This window comes from Rhineura floridana, chromosome 1 (genome assembly GCF_030035675.1).
Source record: "Rhineura floridana isolate rRhiFlo1 chromosome 1, rRhiFlo1.hap2, whole genome shotgun sequence".
NCBI lineage: Eukaryota > Metazoa > Chordata > Lepidosauria > Squamata > Rhineuridae > Rhineura > Rhineura floridana.
Genome location: NC_084480.1, coordinates 66,082,688 through 66,103,573, shown reverse-complemented (window position 1 = coordinate 66,103,573; position 20,886 = coordinate 66,082,688). Strand labels below are relative to the sequence as shown.

The window sequence follows — 20,886 nt, the reverse complement described above, 5'->3', positions numbered from 1 at the left end:
GGACCTAGCCGCTCCATCACGGTAGCCATCCTAAGTAAAAGCCTCAACTCTTCACTGACTAAAAACTCTGAAGGTCTCTAATAGCTTCCTTGATTCAAACACAATAGCTCCTTTAATTGCTCAAATCTCCATTTGCATGGCTGGGCCCATAACCTGTTGGAATTCTATTGAGTTGCATAGCAGAGTTGTGTAGCGCTGCGGAACGGAGAGTATTGAGCAAGCTTAGTGTGTGTGTGTGAATCTTTGCTAAGATTCTACCTTCCCTGCAAATTAGTCAGACAGAGACTTTAAGCTTTAAAATAAGAAACTACTTTATTCTGGAAGTACATGCTTGATAGGAAAGAGTTCTATATCTAGCTAACGGGCTATGCTGGAGCAGCCTGCACTGGTCCCAGTGCTGGCCCTCATCCTGGTTGAGAGGAGAGACAAAGAGAAGTTGAACCTCATACATTCCAACAAATGAGTCACCTGACAGGTGGGTGTCATCACTGTGTGGCATCCTTGAAGGCTATTCAAATGCCTTTTTGTATGTTTCTGATGTTCAGAGCTGATGCAACTTGGTCTTTACGTGATTTTTAACAGGTCAAAGATTGCTCTGAGATCTGATTGCTCTGAAATTTATTAAATTAGTAGCATTGGGGTAAATAGCTCCATTTAAATTTTGATTCTAATATTTGCATTTGGGTTCTCATATATTCAGGATATCAGAGGGAAATCCTACTATATCTGCTCCTGATGTTCCTCTTTCAATTATCACCATTTCAACCCGTCACTCAAAAACAGTTTTTATGTGCAATTCTGCACATAGAAAGATGAGTAAATGGCCACCAGACACTAACTTATGCTTATGGGTACCACCAGACTTGCCTATGTATCTGCTGACTGTATATTCAAATGGCAGTGGCAGAAGCAGGGGAAGGCATACCCAAGACTTGAGGCCAGTTTGGACTGAAAGTACAAGATCTAATGAAAAAAACATGGTTCCAATGGACTACATTACTGAATTACACAGTGCTTTCAGAAAGCATTACTGAATTAAAGAATGTGGTGTCTTTCTTTTCCCTTTTGCTCCTATTCTATTGCTGTCTCTGAATAGTAAAAAGAAGGAGCAAAGAAACCCTTCTAGATTTTCTATGCAAGATGAATCCCCGGTGGGTAAGAGACTGCTGTATATCTGTCTTTGCATCCTAAGCAGCACACAACACTGAAGGTAATAAATAAATACTTGTATCACAATAGCATTGCTATAGAGGGCGGGGAAGGAATTTCATGTCTTATTCACTGTCACTGCTGAAACTGGTACTGTCTGATAAAACTGTGATTAACAGTCATGCTAAATACACAGCCTTACATTCATATGTTCATGCTTTGCTTCACCTATGCTATTGTACAGAATAAACTATTGGAATGTTAGGATAAGATCACTTAGACCTTGGCTGAATATTTTTTAGTATACTTAGTATTCTTTACTAAAATATTCCATATTTAGATATTTCAGAAAATCTGAACAAAGGAAGTCCAGATTAAATTGACCTCTTGATTAAGTTGACCTCTGTTTTTACTGTATATAATGTTTTTTACTGTACGAAGTTCATTTTTTAACTAGTTGTAAACTGCTTTGATGTTTCTAATTGAAATAGTAGTATACAAATGTATTTATAAAACAATAAATAAATGAGGATGCATCCAGCTTCTTTTGTTCTTCTGGCACAATCCTTAATCCATGGTCTTGGTGTTTGGGAAAGCAGTGAAGAGGGGAGATTAAAGGTTACATTAAGTGGGGTTACAAGATGAGGTGGGGGACATTGGATGTAACCCGAATACAGAGTTTAAATCAATATGTGGAGGTCAGCGGTGGAGCAAGCAGGTGTGAGCTTGCTCCTTTCTCAATATGCTACCCCACCACACACGCATGCATGCAAGCACACACACACACACACACACACACACACACACACACCTTCTTACTCATTTTCATTCTGGTGCTCCTTGACTGTTTGCTCTGGGCTTTAGACTGCAATCCATCATAACCCAGTTAATTCAGAAAACCCTCGGGCCAGTAGTTTCCATTTTGTGTGCTGGGTGAGGAGTGATAGTATGATGTGAAACAAATCCATTCAAAAAGAAAAGTGACCAAAGTATGAGTGCTCAGCTATCCCCCACTTTGCTTCATGTGGAATCAAGGGGGTACAAGGCCCTGAAGCATTCTGGACTATAATTCCCACCCCACACCCCCTGTTTTCTGACTCCTTGTGCATTCCTGCAGTACTGTGAAGGAGTACAGCAGCAAGGCCATTCTATGGGCAACTAAAATAACCAAGAGAACCTGAAATAAATGTTTTCTTCCTTGGCAGCTTCCTTCAAGCTCAGCAGAAAAAGTACATTGTTTAAAGAAAGCATTAGAAAGTAGCCTGAGTTTTTCTGAGTGTCAGCAAGAAATGCATGTGCGCGCACACACACACACATGAAATCACCTCATACCCAGACCCCTCCTTTTCATGGGAGTTGGAAGAGAAAAAGTGTCTTTAAAAAGCAGGGCTTGAGACCTAGGTGAGGGGCAATGGTGATCTGAGCTCCAAAGTATGTAACTACTCTCTCAAGGAATGCAATGTGGGACTGCAGGCCACAGAACAGGCAGGGAATCTGTGTCTTGGCACAAGCCTTGAAATTCCTTATACCAACAGGGACCTTTGGTGTCTTTAGTTTATAGTTATGAATGGGTTAGTGTATTAATGCTGCCACGCATCCAGTAATTTTGTAATGCTATTCTTCTCTTTTCTCTCAATAAATGAAAGCTTTGCTTTAGTCTGGTTTGGACCTGCATTTTGGGTTATACACACCATTTAGGCACATTTCAGGGCAAAGCACTTGTTTTATCTCTAGCAAAACATCCCCCTCCTCTCAAGGAGGTGTGTTTAATGGGACATGTGGATGGTAGATTTACACACACTCAGGCCCCATAGACATGTGTCATAACAGTACCCAACCACAGAGAAGGCTGCCTGCTATGTCTCTGCATCAGGCACTGCTCTGGCTGAACAGCAGAGTCCAAGCCTCAATGACTCGCTTATGAGTCGAGACACACTTACTGTTGTGCCAGTTCCAGTGCATCTCCACCTCTGTTTTCTGAAAACAGGGGCACATGACACTAGTCAAACTTTTTAGTCTAAAACCTGGTCAGATCAGCTTGAGTGTTTTGTTGTTGTTGTTGTTTTGTTTTTAAATTTAAAATTCAGCTTCAGGCATATTTTGCAATGGATTAGTAGATCAACCCATTGCCCCTGCAGGTGTAACCAATGGAAATACTTTGCAGTAGACTCAGGCACAGACAGTGATTGGCCCAAGACTTTGCTGTGGGCAGTCCTGAAAGATCTGAAGTCAGCAATGGGGAAGGGAGGTGTATCCAGCCAAGGGCAGTCACCTTAAAGCACAGCCAGAAAAACCATTCTTGGTGCTTTTGAAGCAACTAGTGTGCCCACATCCTAAGGCTCTTCAGCATTATACTCTATGCTGTACTGCAGAAGAGCCTTAGACTATTCTTCTTAAACTACAAAATTCTGCAGAAGAGTAATATATCACATGAATTTGCCCTCTGAGCCCATGCACAAGGTGATGCCCTTTTATAACTATTTGCCACTGAAGAAAACTTTGTAAGTTGAAATGCATCTGGCATGTTTTCTGAAATGCATCCGTTGTAACCAGTCTCCATCTCTAGGATATCTAGGCTTTGGGCAACCATATCTATATTTCATTGCTATGGCGCAGTCAACATTTGAAAGATACATCAAGTCAGCACAGATAGATATTTTGGAATACATTGAAGTGGTATTACATACATCACAGTATCTGCTTTTCAGTGTTGTGAAGTGATAAAAGATAGTTGATTATTACTGTTTGCGCTATAGGCCACAGAATTATTCTTTGTAAAGTTTTAAAATCCTTTCCTATTTATGTTATAAAAATACATAACGATCATTTAATACCTTGACTTTATTTATTCTCTTCCATATATTGATTGGTCAGGGAATATAGTCTTGTAGGTTTGTTTTCTTTTTTTATTCAGTATAAGGCAGCTTCCTATGTTCCACTGAATATCAGAGCCTCCCCACAACTGTTTTAAATAGAGTTACCAAGTCTCTGGTTTTCACCTGGAGATTTTGGTTTTCTGGGTACACTCCAGGTGAGTCACCCCAATCTCTGGACTCTTAGCTTTCATTTCTTAAAAAAATTAAGTTCCTTAGGTGGTCTGGTTCAAGAGATATGTACCTAAATGTCACTCACACATACAACTTCTTCAGCAGCAAGAGTGCCTTTTTCAGGAGATCTAGAACAGAACATCATGGCAGGATCTTGGTAAGCATGCACAGTAAACAATGTCAGTTATCATTATAATAAAAGTGTACATGTAGGGATTTTTAAAATTAAAAATTAAAATTACTTTCAAAAATAGAATATTTTACATTTTATCTTTCAAATAATTTTTTTGAAAAGAAATGTTTAAAGTGTACATACATCTTATGATGCCATTACAATGTGTTATACTTTTCTAATTATATGGAGTGAAACAAGTTTAAATTTTCCTGGGCTATTGAAGAGGGCAGTGTTTTGAAAACCTTCCCAATATGAAGCTTTAATGCTATACTCACTTTTCTGGGAGTAAAGCTCCAATGCTAATCCCACATACTTGGGAGTAAACCCCATTGAATGCAATAGGACATGTTTTAGAGTAGACATAGTTAGGATTGTGCTGTAAATCAATGGGACTTTTGAGTGAACATAGCAAAGGACTGTGTTTGTGTTGTAAATCTTTCTCTCCCCCTCCAATTATATTATTTTAAACAATTAGGCTGGGCTTACTTAGGTGTCACTGCTTTTATTTGGTAGGAAATTAATACTGACTTTTTAAAAAAAAATGTTCTGCAATAAACCATTTTATAGAGTGTATGTATTTTTACATCTTCAGTGTATTTGTATATGTGTGTGTATGGAATCTTTCCAACAACCCTGTGAGGTAGGATTGCCAATTGGAAACCAAGGCAGCTCACAAGAAGAAATAAATCCATTAAAAATCCAATAATCATATAAAAAAGTTTAAAACATTTGCAAAACAGCTTAAAGTGACATGATTCTGAATTTTGGATTGAGCAAGTGAAGTTTCTTATCATTTGTGGTTCTAGTCCTGTGCACATTTCCCTGTTTGAGTAAGCCCCACTGAATACATTGGGACTTGCTTTTGTGTCAACATGCTGCAGGTTGTGTAAATAATAAACATCTTGACAGTCATGCTTATATAAATATTTCTTCATACTATATCTTGATAAGTATCTGATTTCATGCTATGGTTATATATTATTATTTCTTCTATATTTTAAGTGTGCCTTTCTTCTTTGGGGTGGTCATTGTCCCCCTCTGCTATGACATCCCTGTGACATCACTAGGGCCTGCCCTTGAAACTTCAGGGTTTGGGATGCTTCTGACCTGGCAATCCTAGATTTAAATGACGAAGTAATAACTTTGTAGATCCAACCACAGACCTGTATTATTTCTCCTTTGGCTCTGAAAGTGTCAGCGTTCTGAAATCTATAAAATCCTGACAGAGACTTCAGTAGGATGCCACTTCAAAGCAGATGGTCTCTGGTTAAGCTATTGCTGTGGATATCTTACTGTTACAAGTTTACAATAGAAGGTTCTCAGAACACCTAGTCAGTCCCATCACTCAGGGTCTGCCTAATGAAAGGCTAATGCCCACAAGGGGATAGAGTCCCATTTCATCCTAGAACTCTTTGGGTCAGTTTTCCACAAACAAAAAGAAAGTCTAAACAATTTCCTAACTCCATCGAGCTGCTCGCTCGTAATTAATTTACAACAATTGCCAACAACTTAACTTAATGTCCTTCATTCTTCATGAAAGTCAATCTCTCTGAGGTTTACTCCCTCCCAACTATCCTAATTATCATACCTTTTGTTGAAGTTCTATTAGGCCATTTGCTTTTCCTCTTTTTCCTGTGTGTGTGTGTGTGTGTGTGTGCGTGCATGTGCTTGCACACACACACACATACACACACACACTTTCCTATTTCTTGCTTTCTTTCTAGCTGTGTCCCCCTATCAATTCCACCTAGGATTACAACAAGCAGGACCAGTGCCAGAGGGGGGCTAGGTTGGGCCCTGACCAAGGTCCCCTGCAGCCTAGAGGGGCCCCTGAAGGACCCCTCCTTAGGGTGGAAGGGTAGCACTCCCATTGTCTGATCTGCAGCAGCATTGGCTCCCAACCCTGCACACCCACCCCAATACAGTCAGCATGGACTTCAGTAAGCCTGCACATACACATCACCTATCTTTCCCATCCCTGTGAATAATATGCACTCTGGGCACACATGCCTGCCATCAACCAAGATGGCGACAGGGGCTTCCCTAAGTGGCTGATGCCCCTGCTGCCATCTTGGTTGATGTCAGGCATGCATGTGCAGCATACACATCATTCACAGGGATGGGAGAAGTAAGTGGGACACTTGGGTGGGTTTATTAGCTCCTCACTGCCTGTATGGGGGGGTCAGGCTCGTGCCCAAGGGCCCAGTCATGTCTGGTGCCAGCCCTGACAACAAGCTACTGTCCTCTGCAATGCCCACCTCTAGGCTTTGTCCTGGTACCTGGTTCAGCGTCCTCTCAGACACAACCATCTTAACAGCTGAGCTTTCTGCAAGTACTGTCTAGCAATAGAGAGCAGCTGTCTTCCACTACAGTTTTTCCTCCTCAGCCTGCAGGAACCATCTGTGACAATCCTCCTCTAGTCTGTCCAAGAGACATTCATCTCATCATTCACAAAGAAAACTAGGTGGCAGGGAGAAAGGTCTGAAGGTAGCCATTCCTGACATATGTAAAGCAGACTCTCTCTCTGCCTCTGGTAATTATGTCGGCCTCACTTGCAGCTTGAAGTGGTACATCCCAGATAAAGGTTTACCATCTCAATCAGAATTAATCAGATACACATCTTGAACTTTCAGAGGAAGAAAGCTTTAGTCTCTGACAATCATTTCACAAGAGATTTTGGGAAGTCTGATGCATAGCTGAGAAACTTACATTTACATATAAGAAACTATGTCATGCACAAAATAGCACTTCCATTTTTTGTTAAATGTCATGCTAAATGTCATAAAATGTCATAAATCATTACTGTCCTTGGCTTCCAAATTGTAAGCTAAAATTACTGATGGACCTTTTATTCTATCCTTTCTCTTAGATCTACAATATAGCTGTCTTTGAGGATTTTTTAAAAATCAAAACTATCATCTTGGTTACTTTTTGTTTAATGAAAGCCTTGTAAGGTTCACATACATAAACTACTACTTTACAAATACAGTCACATATAAATATTTAGTATAGCATTGCTGAAGATTGCTGTTCAGCCACTGTGTTCTTTATGAGCTGCAGACAGGGAACCTATGGCCCCTCAGATGTTACTGCACTCCAGCTGTCATCATTCCTGACCATTGGCCATGCTGGCTGAAACTGAAGGGATTTGGAGTCCAACAACATTTGAAGGTTCCCTACCCCCTGGTGTAGAAACTACTGAAAGATTGGCTAATAATCTGATTTGATATAAAGCAGCTCCTGTGTTCCTCCGTTCTTTTGTCTATTGTCAAATACAGAAATTAATGATAAACACCTTTGCATCCTTTATCATTAAGATCTCCGGGGGAGGGGGGGCTCATCTGGGTGCCCCAGCCACCAGCTGTATAGTGAGAAAGGGTCCTTTCAGTGGTGGCGTTCCACATGTGAAACTTCCTCCCCATACAAATTTGTGAGACCCTAATGCTGGTATCTTCCAGACATTGAGTCAATACCGTTTTATTCTCCAAGGCTTTTAACTGACAGGTCTGTGGGTCCCTGCTGTTATTATCTGCTCCTTTTATCTGATTGTACTATCTACTAGCTTAATTATTTTGTTTTAGTGTTCCTGCTACCATGGAAGCAGCTTTCAATATTTTTATATAGGAAAGCAGAATATTAATATTTTCATCAGTTAGTTAATAACTGTAAAAACAAGAATACAGAGGACCAACAAATCACAGCAAAGTTGCACAGGATTCAGTTAAGAAAGAAAGAAAGAAAGAAAGAAAGAAAGAAAGAAAGAAAGAAAGAAAGAAAGAAAGAAAGAAAGAAAGAAAGAAAGAAAGAAAGAAATTATTTAGTTTTGGGGAAAAAATAATATTTAATCATTTTCCACTTGGTCCAAAATTTGGTGGCAAGAACTGAAGTAAGGCTGATCAGGATGAACATATTTATCAACAATCTGTTTTAAGCAATTAACCAGAATAGCAGTAATAATTTATAATCCTGATTTAAGAGGGAAATTGGAGAGTATGACTCCAATCTGGACGGGTTGTTATCAGGTTTAGGGATTACCACAATCTTGGAGTCCTTCCAAATAATTGAAAGTTGTGTTCCCTCAAAAATATAATTGAATAGATGTACTAAAATCTTTTTAAACAGTTTGAAAAAGAGGGCAGTATAGCGATCTGGCCATGCTAATTTGTTCAATTTAAATTTTTTAACTACTATTATTATTTCTTCTGATGTTACATGCTAATTCAAAAACAGGGCATTATCCCCTTCAAGAGAAGGAATCTGGACTGAATTTATGAGCTGGTTAACAGCTCTACTCAATGGACTGGATGAACTAAATAATGTACTATAAAATTAAGCACAAAACTGAAATTGTCACAAATTTGTCTAGGAGAGAGTTTTATCACCACGTCCTGAAGACAGTGAACTTTTGATTTTTCCTTTCTCTTCCTAAATCTATTTGTTCCTTGAAATTTTCCCTGCAAATCCATAAAATGCTTCTTTAAGATAGGGATGTTTTTAACCATAGTTTGACTGATTTCTAATATTTAGTTCGTGCTGTTTCTCTTTCAGATCCTGTTTACTCAGTCTTTGTGACTGTACTCACTGGTACAGAGTACGACCATCTCTTTTTGTGCTGTCCATGGCAACCATTTTCTGCTGCCACTCTCAGCACTTTTGTCAAGTTATGAGTACTGGCACCTCATTTGTTACTGAAAAAGTGTTTACCTATATTGAATTTGCAATTAATTTATCTCCTCAATTTTAATTCCTGCCTCACAATTTGTTCATAAGCAAGGCCCCTTCTTTCAAACAAATCCCCCTCATAACCGCCTTCATGTCTTCCCAAAGTAATTTAATTCATACTTCTCCCCCCTTTGTTTTCCTGAAAATAATGCATTAAAACCTCCTATAACCATTTCATATTGCAAGAAAGTGCTGACCTTTTAAATAATTTTGATAAGAAAATGCAGTTGACCAGAGCTGGAAGAATAAAGTGTGCCTCTCAAACCAGCCTTCCATGAACACAGAATGGCCTCTGCTGTCCTTTAAAATTTTTGTGACTGAAAAATCAAATGTTGGGTCAAACACAATGGATACACCCCTAGATTTAGTTGTGCCAGGGGCCACTGTTTGTTTGCCAAACCCTCTATCCTTAAGCAAGGGGTATCCTGTGCCACCTCATGAATTTCCTGTAAAACACTACATTTGGGTATTTTCTTTAGGGTACCAGGTCACAAGCATCCCAAACCCTGAGATTTCAGGGGTGGGCCCTAATGATGTCATGGGAGTGGGCCCTAGTGATGTCATTAAGCATGATATATTAAGCATCAACCACAATTGCTTGGAGCATAAAGATCAAACAAAAACATTTCTCTGGTTGGAAATTAAGATCTTAGCTAAAAGAGGGTGTTCTGAGGTCCGTCCCGAAGTGACGGGATCATTCCTTTCCACATCCTTATGGAGCCTGGGTAGGGGACATTTAATTTAGCTTACTTGCTTCTGGCAAGAATGGTTTTATGTGCCCTCAGGCCAGGCCAGTCACCAAAAGGCCATTGTAGGAAGAAGGGAGCCTAGTGTTGTGGAGATGTTAGATAGGAGCACTTAGGAGTAAAGATGGATGTCCCTGAAAGCTAAAATTCTAAACACATTTACTAAGGGCCTAAGCCCCATAGAAAAAGACTTACTTCTGAGTAGATATGGTTTGGATTGTGCTGTTGGTAAGGCTTGACTAGGGATCCTCTGGATCCATGTAATGCCCTGCCCCTGCCTTTTAACATAGCTGCTCTAAACTTCTTTACAGACTTGACCCTTCACTTCAGAAAGAGGTATGAGAAACGAGTAAGAGTAAGAAGATTCTCTCTCCTTTTCTCCTTACTCTGTGGGCTGCTATAAACTCACTTTAACAACCAGTCCAATTCCAGTGAGTAATAATTGTCAGAGAGAGAAAACACACATGGTTTGGTGTACCTTCAAAGGCAGTAGCTTGGGAACAACAGCAATTGCAGCCAAACTCCCCAGTATGTGAATTCTCTTTTACCACTATTGGGCAAGAAACAGAAAGGTGCATTTTCAGTGGGTTTCAGGGGGTTGAGCTGAGCACATAGAACCACTGTTGTTACTTCTATGGATGTAAGGGAGCGAGTTTAAAGGCAAATGCAATGCAAATAGAAAAAGAAAAGACGGTGATGTTTTCTTAAATGCAATTCCATACCAACCACAACAAGATTCTATGAGTAAGACAGAAAACTCAGCATCCCACAACCAGTCAGGGTTCTTAAGCAAAAGCCAAAACTAAAAAAATCCTGGCAGCCAGTCAGCCAAGGTCACAGAAATCCCCATGCAGTACAACCTGACCTGGGGGCTGCAGTTTGTGCAGAATGCTGTGGCACGATTGCTGGCATAAGTGAGACCCTATCAGCACATAATACATCTGCTCTGAAATCTTCACTGATTCCCCATTTGCTACCAGGCCAAGTTCAAGACGTGCTTGCCATGTTATGGGTGCCACATAGTTTCTGCTCTTCTAGGAAATCAATCCTTTAGTATGGCAGCACCTACACTTTGGAACTCCCTGCCTATTGACATTAGGCAGAGATCTTCATGGTACTGTTTTTGGGACCTGCTAAAAACATTTTTGTTTAGGCATGCCTACCTAGGCATGTAGAAGCTATTGTGTTTTGATCTGTTTTTAACTCATTGTTGATTTTATTATTTTGAATGTTTTTAAATACCTGTCTAACTGTTTTTGCCAATCATTTTGTTTTAATTCCTTCTGTAAACCGCTTTGAGTTTGTTTGGTTTTTTTATGGTAAAGCAGTATATAAATGTTGTAAATAAAACACATAAATAAAGTTTGGAGTCACTGTGGCCCTTGGGTCTCTTTCCTCTTTACGAACAAAGGAATCTGCCTTATACCAACTGAAGCCATTTGGTACCATCTGGCTCTCAGGAGTCTAAGCAATAGTCTTTTCCAGATACTGGAATTTGGACCTTCGCATGACCACCCCAAGGAAGAAGGGCACACTTAAAATTTAGAGGAAATAATAATGTAGAACCATATGTGAAATCAGATATTTTTTTAGGACATTGTATGAAGAAATATTTATATAAACATGACTGTCAAATATGTTTATATTTCCACAACCTGTAAAAATATTTATAGTGCAATCCTATGCATGTTGACTCAGAAGCAAGGCCCAATGTATTCTATGGGCCTTACTCAGACAAGGAAGCACGCACAGTACTGCCACCTCAAGTGATAAGGAACTTCATTCACCCAACTAAAAATTCAGAATCATGCCAACTGTTTTATACTTGTTTTTATGGTTACTTGGTTTTAAATGGATTTATTTCTTGTTGTGAGCTGCCTTGGCTTCCAATTGGCAACCCTTCCTCATAAGGTTGTTGAAAAGACTCCATATAAACACCAGAGCTTGGAAGTAATTAGTTACAAGTAGCGAAATACTTGTAATTCATTACTTTTTTGAGGAACGAGTGGGTAATTCCTTTACATTTTGATTGTAATAGAACTACAAATAATTTTATTACTTTTGTGGAGTAATTGTAATGTTTCCAGCATTACTTTGGGGCATTACTTGGGGGGGGGGTTCTGCACCTCTGATTTGTGGATGAAAATCATGTGCCTCAAACTGGGCTTCTGTGCAGTGGGTAGGAGGCGACAAGGGAGGAGGCGGAGAGTGAGACAGGGTGGAGTGCAGAAAACAATTGTTTGAAAAATGGATGGTGGTGGTGAAGAATGGAGGGGAGGGGAAAGGAACTAGAGGGCAAGAACATGGATAGAGGAGGAGGAGGAGGCAGCAGCAGAATGGAGATAAAGAACTGTGGAGGTGAAAGATGACAACGTGTGTGTGTGTTTTGTGTGTGTGTGTGTGTGTGTGTGTGTGTGTGTGTGAGAGAGAGAGAGAGAGAGAGAGAGAGAGAGAGAGTACTGTGTTTGCACTTGGCACACAAAGTGGCCTCCACCATCCTCTGGCTACTGTGCTGCATTTGCAGTATTTTAACCTTTTTTCATCTCAGAGGAAAATGTTTGCTTGGGTGAGTGTCCCTTAGTTGGTGGCAAGGCAGGGTCCGGGAGGTGGTTAAGTGAGAGAGATTATGCTTGCTGGCTGAGTGGGGGGGGGGTTGCCAGGGCCGGCTCCAGGCATGCCGGGGCCTTTGGGCATCAGCTTGCCCTGGGGCCCCCATGTGCACGCGGGCCCCCCACCTACCTGTCTGCTGTCTTTTACCATTGCCCTTAACAAAGATGGCAGCCGCAGTTTCCCTAAGGGGATGACGCCTCCACCGCCATCTTTGTTGATGGCATGCATGTGTGCTACGTGCGCACATCTCTGCCATCAACTAAGATGGCGGCAGGGGCTTCAGTACCTTAGGGAAACCACAGCTGCCATCTTCTTTAAGGGCAATGGTAAAAGACAGCAGACAGGTAGGTGGGAGTGTGGATCATGGAAGGGGAGCAGAGGGGTGGCTGAGGGGCCCCCTGTAGCTCCAGGGGCCATTAGCCAGTGCCCCACCTGGCTGCCCTTTAGAACTGGCCATGGGGGTTTCACGTGTGCAAAGATCTGAGTAGTGGCCTCTGCCTCCCTCCCCACCTCCCTTACCAGTGAAGAGACCACCATTGCTATCTTATGGATAAAAAGAATTTTTCTACTACCTCTGTATGTGTGTATTTTTAATATTGTTTTAGTGTACTTAGCTGTGCAGCAGCCAAGGCCAGCACCTTGTAGGCATTTTTTAAAGTAACTGAAATGTAATTGTAGTAGTGATTACTTTTGACAAAAAAGTAAGTAATCAGGTACTTTCAGAGCAATTGTAATTGTAACGGTAATTACTACTTTTTTGGGCTATGTAATTGTAACTGTAATTTATTACTTTTTAAAAGTAATCTTCCAAGCTCTGATACACACACTGGAGTTTTAAAAATACATACACCCCATATAATAGTTTATTGTAAAAACCAGTTGGTCATTGCAGATTTTTTTTAAAAAAATAAAATAAAATCAGCATTAGTTTTCTACAAAATAAAAGCAGGGAGAGCTAAGTAAGCCCTGCCTAATTGCTTTTAAGAATAGGATTGGAGGACTTGTCCCCATACCAATTAAGATCCATGTTAGTATTCTGTCAGAACACCTTGTACAATATAGCAACATGTCTGGTCTTTCTCTGATCTTTCTTTCAACATGTTTGTCTCCCTCCCCTTCAAACAATAAATATTTGCCATATAATAAATGAATACAACCCCCCTTAACTGAACACGGGCACACATTTAAATTGCAAAAGCATTCCTGAGTTAAAAGACTGAGGGATACCCAGTAAGCAACTGTGCGAACAGTTCAATGTCCACTGAGGGGAATAAATGTTACAATTTCTAAAATAAAAACCACAGCCTAAGGCATCTTATCTTGCAAATGTTCTTATCTTCCTTCACCTTCCAAAACAGGCCCTCAAATCTTCATTCTTGAGATTTCAGACAAAGTATAGTGTGCTATATAGTTTTTTGATTTTTAACTATGACAAAAACATGTTAGTCATCATGTTATGCCAGAAGTGGGTTACATTTCTTACCTATGTTGGTTTCATTTTGTGTGTGTGTGTGACTTATCTTGTGAGACGCCTTGGTTTCCAATCAGCAACCCTACTTCACAAGGATGTTGGAAAGACTCCATGTACACACACATTGGAGATGTAAAATACATACATAATAGTATGTAATATATACAAGAGTTTATTGTCAAAACCAGTTGGTCATTGCAGAACATTTTTGAAAAATAAAATAAAATAAAACCTACGTAATAAAAGCAGTGACACCTAAGTAAGCCCTGCCTAATTGCTTTAAAAAACAGGATTGGAGGGGGAAAGATGTACAACATAAACACAATCCTTTGCTATGTCTTTTCAAAAGTCCCATTAATTTTAGCACAATCCTAACCATGTCTACTCAAAAGTAGGTCCTACTGAATTCAATGTGGTTTACTCCCAGTATGTGGGATTAGCACTGGAGCTTTATTTCCAGAAAAGTGAGTATAGGATTAAAGCTTCATATTGGGAAGGTTTTCAAAACACTGCCCTCTTCAACAGCCCAGGAAAAATTAAAGTTGTTTGACCCCTCATAATTAGAAAAACATAACACATTGCAAAGGCATTAAGATCTGCTGCACACAAGAGAGAAAAACTTTTGCTGTTGATGAAAGCTATAAACTTACTGAGATTTTCAGACAAGCAGGAAAAAACGGTTTTCTGGCCTTGCAATGGGTTCTAGCGATTGCCTGGGGGTCAACAAATCCCTTTTCAATCACAACCCTGACTTCACCTATTGGCTACAACCCTGAAAGGGTGGGGTTAGAGCAGCCAGCTAGGAGCTCATTTAACAGAAGTTGTGAGGGGTGGCGGCTGACATTTTGGTGTATATCTCTTGAACCAGACTACCTAGAAACTTACTCTCTTTTTTTTTCAATGAAAGCTGAAAGTCTGGAGATGGAGGTGACTCTCCTGGAGACCTGGAGAAGACCCCAAAAATCCAGACTCTCTGGAGAAAAAAACTTGTTACAGAAACACCATGGGATGAACCCAGGGAAGCGTAACCTCCCTTTTATATGTTATTATCATTATATCAAAATAACAAAAAACAGAATTAACAAAAGTACTAATATGAGACATCAACTGAAAATTAACTTACAATATATAAATATCAGGTGCTATATCAATCCATCACGATATCCTTTAATGATCAGTAATTTATGAAGTTTCAGTCCAAACACTTTACTTGAACTATTCTTACTCCGAACTTCCGGGAAGGGTGACTTAGCCTGTGCCTGCTTTTGAGACGGGCTCCTGCCTCAAAAGAAGCTTATTCAGATATATCAGTCAGGTTTTTTTTTTTTTTTGACTGATTAAACTTCTCCCGGGTAGGGAGAAACGAAGAGATTAACCTCAAAGCCTATTTTTGTTGGGACGACCAGATCTCATTAATTTATGGGACGAGGTCCAGCCGACGAAGGTGGGACGGATTTTCAACAACAAGCTCTATCTGATAAAGCGAACGTTCATCTTATCTTCTAAGAGAGAACGCACTAACAGGCAAGCACCCTTCTTTCTATATTTTTCTTTTACTTGACTTAAATTGTTGCTGTTTAAAAGAGATTTGCCAGATTGATCGGTTTTTGACATCTCACTGGGGAGCCATAACTTCTCTCTGCTACTCACTAATTAATAGCTTATCTCTGTTTTTGTTGCAAAAAGCTGTCCTGGATTTGCATTCTAAAGATATACACAGAAGAGGGATTTCTATTCCAGATTTTTATTTTGAAGAATATTATATTGTCTGAGACTACTCTCTTTTTGGTCTATTTTATTTTGACGAATCTGTTTCCTGACGACCGCCATTAATTGTTTCGATCCTGGGAACTGCATTTTGTTTACTTAAGCATGGAGAGATAAGGCTGTCTGCTCTGTTTATACTGTGATGTCACCAAGTTTGGAGTATTAACCCAATTGTTGCTGAAATAAGAAGTGGTTTTCCTATATTTTTCTTTTAAAATGGCAATTAAGAAAGTGGCTGAGAATCTGGAAATAACTATGTTTCAGAAAATAATGGATGAGATTGAGATAACGAAACAAAACCTGCGACAGGGTTGTAAGGAGCTGAAAATTGAATTGAGTAAAATGAAGCAGGAGATTAAAGATATAGGGGTCCCTGTGAGAGAGGTGACCCTGGAAGGGGTCCCTGTGAGAGAGGAGACCCCGGAGATTGGAACAAACGTGGAACAGGAAAAAGATTTGGAGTCTATGGACTTTAGAAACAAAATCTATTGTTTGGAGACACAGGAGATTAAAGACATAGGGGTCCTTGTGAGAGAGGAGACCCTGGAGACTGGAACAGGGGTCCCTGTGAGAGAGGAGACCCTGGAGACTGGAACAGGGGTCCCTGTGAGAGAGGAGATCCCGGAGATTGGAACAAACGTGGAACAGGAACAAGATTTGGAGTCTATGGACTTTAGAAATAAAATCTATTGTTTGGAACTCAATGTTATCTCTGAAGAAATTAATGAAGATTCTAGAGATAAAGTTATCAATGGCATGGATAATCTTCTGGACTGGAATGATGTGATGGAGCCCAATATAGAGAAAATTTATGGAATTAACTGCAGCCATGTGACAATGGAAAAACTTTTAAGAGATGACCCAGTGTATTTTGAAAAAAAGAACAGAGATATGATTTTACAGCAGTATTTCAGCAACCTATTCAGAATGGATGGCAAGAAAATATTTGGGATAGAGGTAATTCCCATCAGACTCTTACTATATGACTATGGCTTTGACAGCAAGATTATTATGGAATACTGATAATGGAAGATTGGATATTGAAATTACTGGACTTAACAAGACTACTGAAGATGGAAGATGGAAAATGGAACTAATAGGGATAATAGAACAATGGCTACTGAAATTACTGAACCTAACAGATTCTGATGTGATGGATTAATTGAAATGTTTATTTTGACTATGGTTATGACAATAAGATTATCATAATTAGTAATGAGATGGATTAATCGATATGCTTATCTGGAAAAAAAAATTGATAGATATATTTCTTAAAGAATTGAAACCTCTCTTTGACTTTTTGTGGAAAGAATAAAGTAATGTTTATGAGATTTGATGATTAAGTAAGATAACTACTGGAGGAAAGTGATTTTATAATATGACTTAAGAGACAGGATTGTTATATATTATAGACTTATAACTGATTTGATCTTTGACAAATGGGAAGTCAATATTTTATTCTTTATTTTTTATTTTTGTTTTTTTTTCTTTTTTTTTTTTTGTTTAACTATTTTTGATTTTGTTTTTTGTCTTTGAATGTTTTATGATTTCGTCTTGTATGTTTTATGAAAATCTGAATAAAAATTATTGAAAAAAAAAAAAGAACTATTCTTACTCCATTACTGCATTTTCCAGTCATTGTTATTATGATTTATTGAATGTATATCCTATCCTTCTTGCCGAAGGAGCCCAGGGCTTTCCTAACCAATATAAGAAAAGTAAGTTTCAAATACATTAGTAAAGATTAGCACTTTACTTCCAATTGTACAAGCCATGAAGTTTCTTTTCTTGTCTAGTCCTGAGCAATTTATACCCTGGCAGCTATTGATAGATATTGTTAATTCTAGTGTGTAACATTTAAAGGGGACTTCAGAGCGCAATGGTCCCAATGATAAGTGCTAGCCCCAACTGGTTAAAATATTCATAAAATGCAACTGTGGCTGTTGCAAAAAAATATTTCTCCTATGTATTCTCAGTGGTGAAGTGAATTATTCCAAAAAGTTTCATAAAACCCTGTTGTGCTGTTCTAGAGATAAGAATGCAGGGGGGGGGAAAGCATCCTACTTTACACATCAAGGCTAATACATGCTTTAAAAAATATAGAAATAACCAATTTAACTAGAAAGGCTTTTCCAGGTGTTTTTCTGCACAGATAACTCAAATATGATATGATTTGAAGTTTAACACTTCAAACTCTGCATGTATTGAAGGCTAGATTCTGCGTCATACTGATAAAGCTAGTACTTCTTCCAAAGTGCTTTGCCATCTCAGCTTTCACTGAAGTCAAATGTTTTCTCTTTGCCTCATACAAATGTTGGTTGGTTTCTGAAGTTTCCAAAGAAGCCTTAAAAGTATATAAACTGGAGGTTGGGGGAGGGACTTGTTTGAAGAAGTTAGACTTAAAATGACAACATTATAGCTGCTCTTCACAATTCAAATTGAAAACTATAGATTTCTTACAAATAATCTTTCATTTGATGTTTACTTACTAGTTATTTTTGTCCACTTAGTCCCATGTTTCTCTGTACTCAGACCACAGTGTGGAGGCCCACATATTTAAAAATATTCCCTGTGTAAAGAAAACTATTCACTAATAGGAAAAAAAAGCTTGTGGTTTAAGAACTAAACAATAGCCAACAGATATTTCTATCAAACTTGAAAAAGCAGGGAAATTGGGCAGCTATAGGGAATGCACCAGGGGAGCAGGAGACCTGACCTCCTCTCTGAGATATTGTACTGCCCTACAAACTTGTCAAAATACAAACACAATTTGGGTTGGTCTTTCACAGTCCAATCCACTTCCGGTGTAGCTTGGAAGAATTTAGTAACATGTGCCTCTGAGCATATGGTGAGTGGTGGCAGCACCTGCAGTCAGCCAAAATAATAGAAAGAAGATGTGCTGTGCTGATCTTGTTTTAGCAAGGAGGAAGCAACAATATTAAGATACAGTTGATATAGTTCAGAGAGGGGAAGCCCCTTCCCTTTCCGAAAGGAAAACACTGTGAACAGTATAATTCTTTTCAGGTTTCCCCCCACCTTTTTATTGTACAACAGGTACATGTGGTCTCCCACCCAAATCTAAACCAAAGCTGACCCTGGCCACATCCACACCAGACCTTTATTTCACTTTAGACAGTAATGGCTTCTCCCAAAGAATCATGGGAAGTGTAGTTAATAAAGGGTGCTGAGAATTGCTAGGAGACCAGAACAACTGACTGTTAAACTACTCTAGCCACTGGAGCTCTGTCAGGGGAACTTCCTAGGATTCTTAGGGGGAAGCCATGACTGTCTAAAGAGAAATAAAGGTCTGGCATGGGTGTGGCCCCCTGATTAGCCAAGCCAAGCAGCTGTGAGTCTGGCTTTTAGAACACTGACAGTTGGTTTCTGACAGCTGGTTCTTACTGAGCATGACTGACATTATAATTGAGTTCAATGTAAAAATTCTTAAATTAAAAATCAGCCAGGCATTTTTAAAACCTTTAAACTGCAGAAGATGAAGGTCAGAGTATGGAGCAAGCTCAGTGATAGGATTACAGGTACTCAGTGAACATGGCTGATTTTTAATTAATTTCAACAAATTATGAGAACTCCAACAGAAAAACATCCAAAAGGGGGCTTGGTATTTTCTCTCTTTTTACACTTTGAACTCTCGATTCTCTCTGACTGATTTGTGTATCACCATGAAAATTTAGAGGGTTGTTAAGCAAGTGTTTCTGAGTTCAGGACTGTACGTTTTGTAAGGTTTTCTTTTGAAATGAGCTTCTGGGAAGGATCAGAATGGCATGGGGGTATTTTCAATTTAACATTGCAGAATGTGGAAAATCCATGCTGGTTATAGTATTCAGCCACTCTCATGGCTGTATAATATGTGAGAGAGAAGTCTAGGGAAGTGCCATTCTAGGTTTCTATTAATGGAAGAGCATTCCATTCACTGAATGATGCAGCCAAAACATGGATTTGCCATCTCAGTGAACGAAGGGTGGGTAAATCTTAAGTTTGGTTCTCCACATTTGTACAGCAGGTTGTGATTTTGTTTTAAAGTCTTTATGAAAATTCATCAGCATTTTAATGTGAATTTCTCCTTAATGTACACATTTTTGTAGGAAATATTGCCTAACACATACATTTTTGCAAAGCAATTTCCCCTAATATAATTCATTTTTGTATTTTATTTTCACAGGTATACACATTTATGTGCAGCTTTTACCCTGGATTTTTGTACACATTAGTGGCTGGAGAACAGCATTGCAAAATTCAGAGAAATGCAAATTTTATTTATTTATTTATTGTATTTAATAAAATTTATATACTCCTTGATTGTAAGAAAATCTCTAAGTGGTTTAGAAGACACATTAAAATTATCAATAAAACAGTTAAAAACAAGTAATTAAAAACATTTAAATGACAATTAATACAGCAGTAACCTAAAAAGAGATTAAAAGGCATCAACATCTATGTGTCTGGATAGGCTTGCCTTAACAGAAATGTTTTTAAGCAGGCACCAAAAAGAATACAGCCTAGGTGCCTGCCTGATATCAATAGGGAGGAGTTCCAAAGTGTAGATGCTGCCACACTAAAAGAACACTTTTTTACAAGTGCGGAACAAGTATTATGTGGCACTTGTAACAGCACTAGTTCCACAGATTGAAGTAGTCAAGTGGGCACATATAGGGTAAAGGAATCTCACAAGTAAACTGGTCACAAGTTGTTCAGGGCTTATATACCAACAGTAACAAGAGAGACACGGGTCAAGAGGGCATGTGATTAGATGTGTAGCCACCAGCACCTTGTCTCATCAGTGAACTGCATAAGCTGAAACTGATCCCACAACACAACACCGACTCCAGCATTGGATATTTCATCTGAAACAATAGAGTCAAGGTCACTCCAAAGTCAAATGACTTTATCCTCAAAGTGAGTAGCCAGTTGGTCACAGCGGGTCCTCAAATGCTCCAGAAGTCCCTCTCCAACAGTCATTAACCCCAGGACCATCCAAAGTAACTCTGCTGGTTGGCTACTAGAGGATGCAATGCACGCTGCAAAATGAGCCTTCTTCACAGCTCGCACTGACATATCGTAGGCATGATTGTATGCACTAACCAGTGTTTAGCTGGCTTCAGAGGGAGACTTGTGCCACTTGCGCTCTAGTTGTCATCCAGGTTGCTTCATAGTACGAAGCTCCCCAGAATACCAAGGAAC

General features: G+C 39.3%; 1 long non-coding RNA gene across 1 annotated transcript in view; it reads left to right on the top strand.

Annotated features, from left to right (window-relative positions):
- Positions 1 to 19,953, top strand: part of LOC133363207 (uncharacterized) — a 69,467-nt gene extending 49,514 nt beyond the window's left edge. The window contains exons 2-3 of the long non-coding RNA XR_009757676.1: positions 1,097 to 1,210; positions 19,868 to 19,953. This is a non-coding gene — a long non-coding RNA (uncharacterized LOC133363207). The remainder of the gene's footprint in view (positions 1 to 1,096; positions 1,211 to 19,867) is intronic.
- The last annotated feature ends 933 nt before the right edge of the window (positions 19,954 to 20,886 follow it).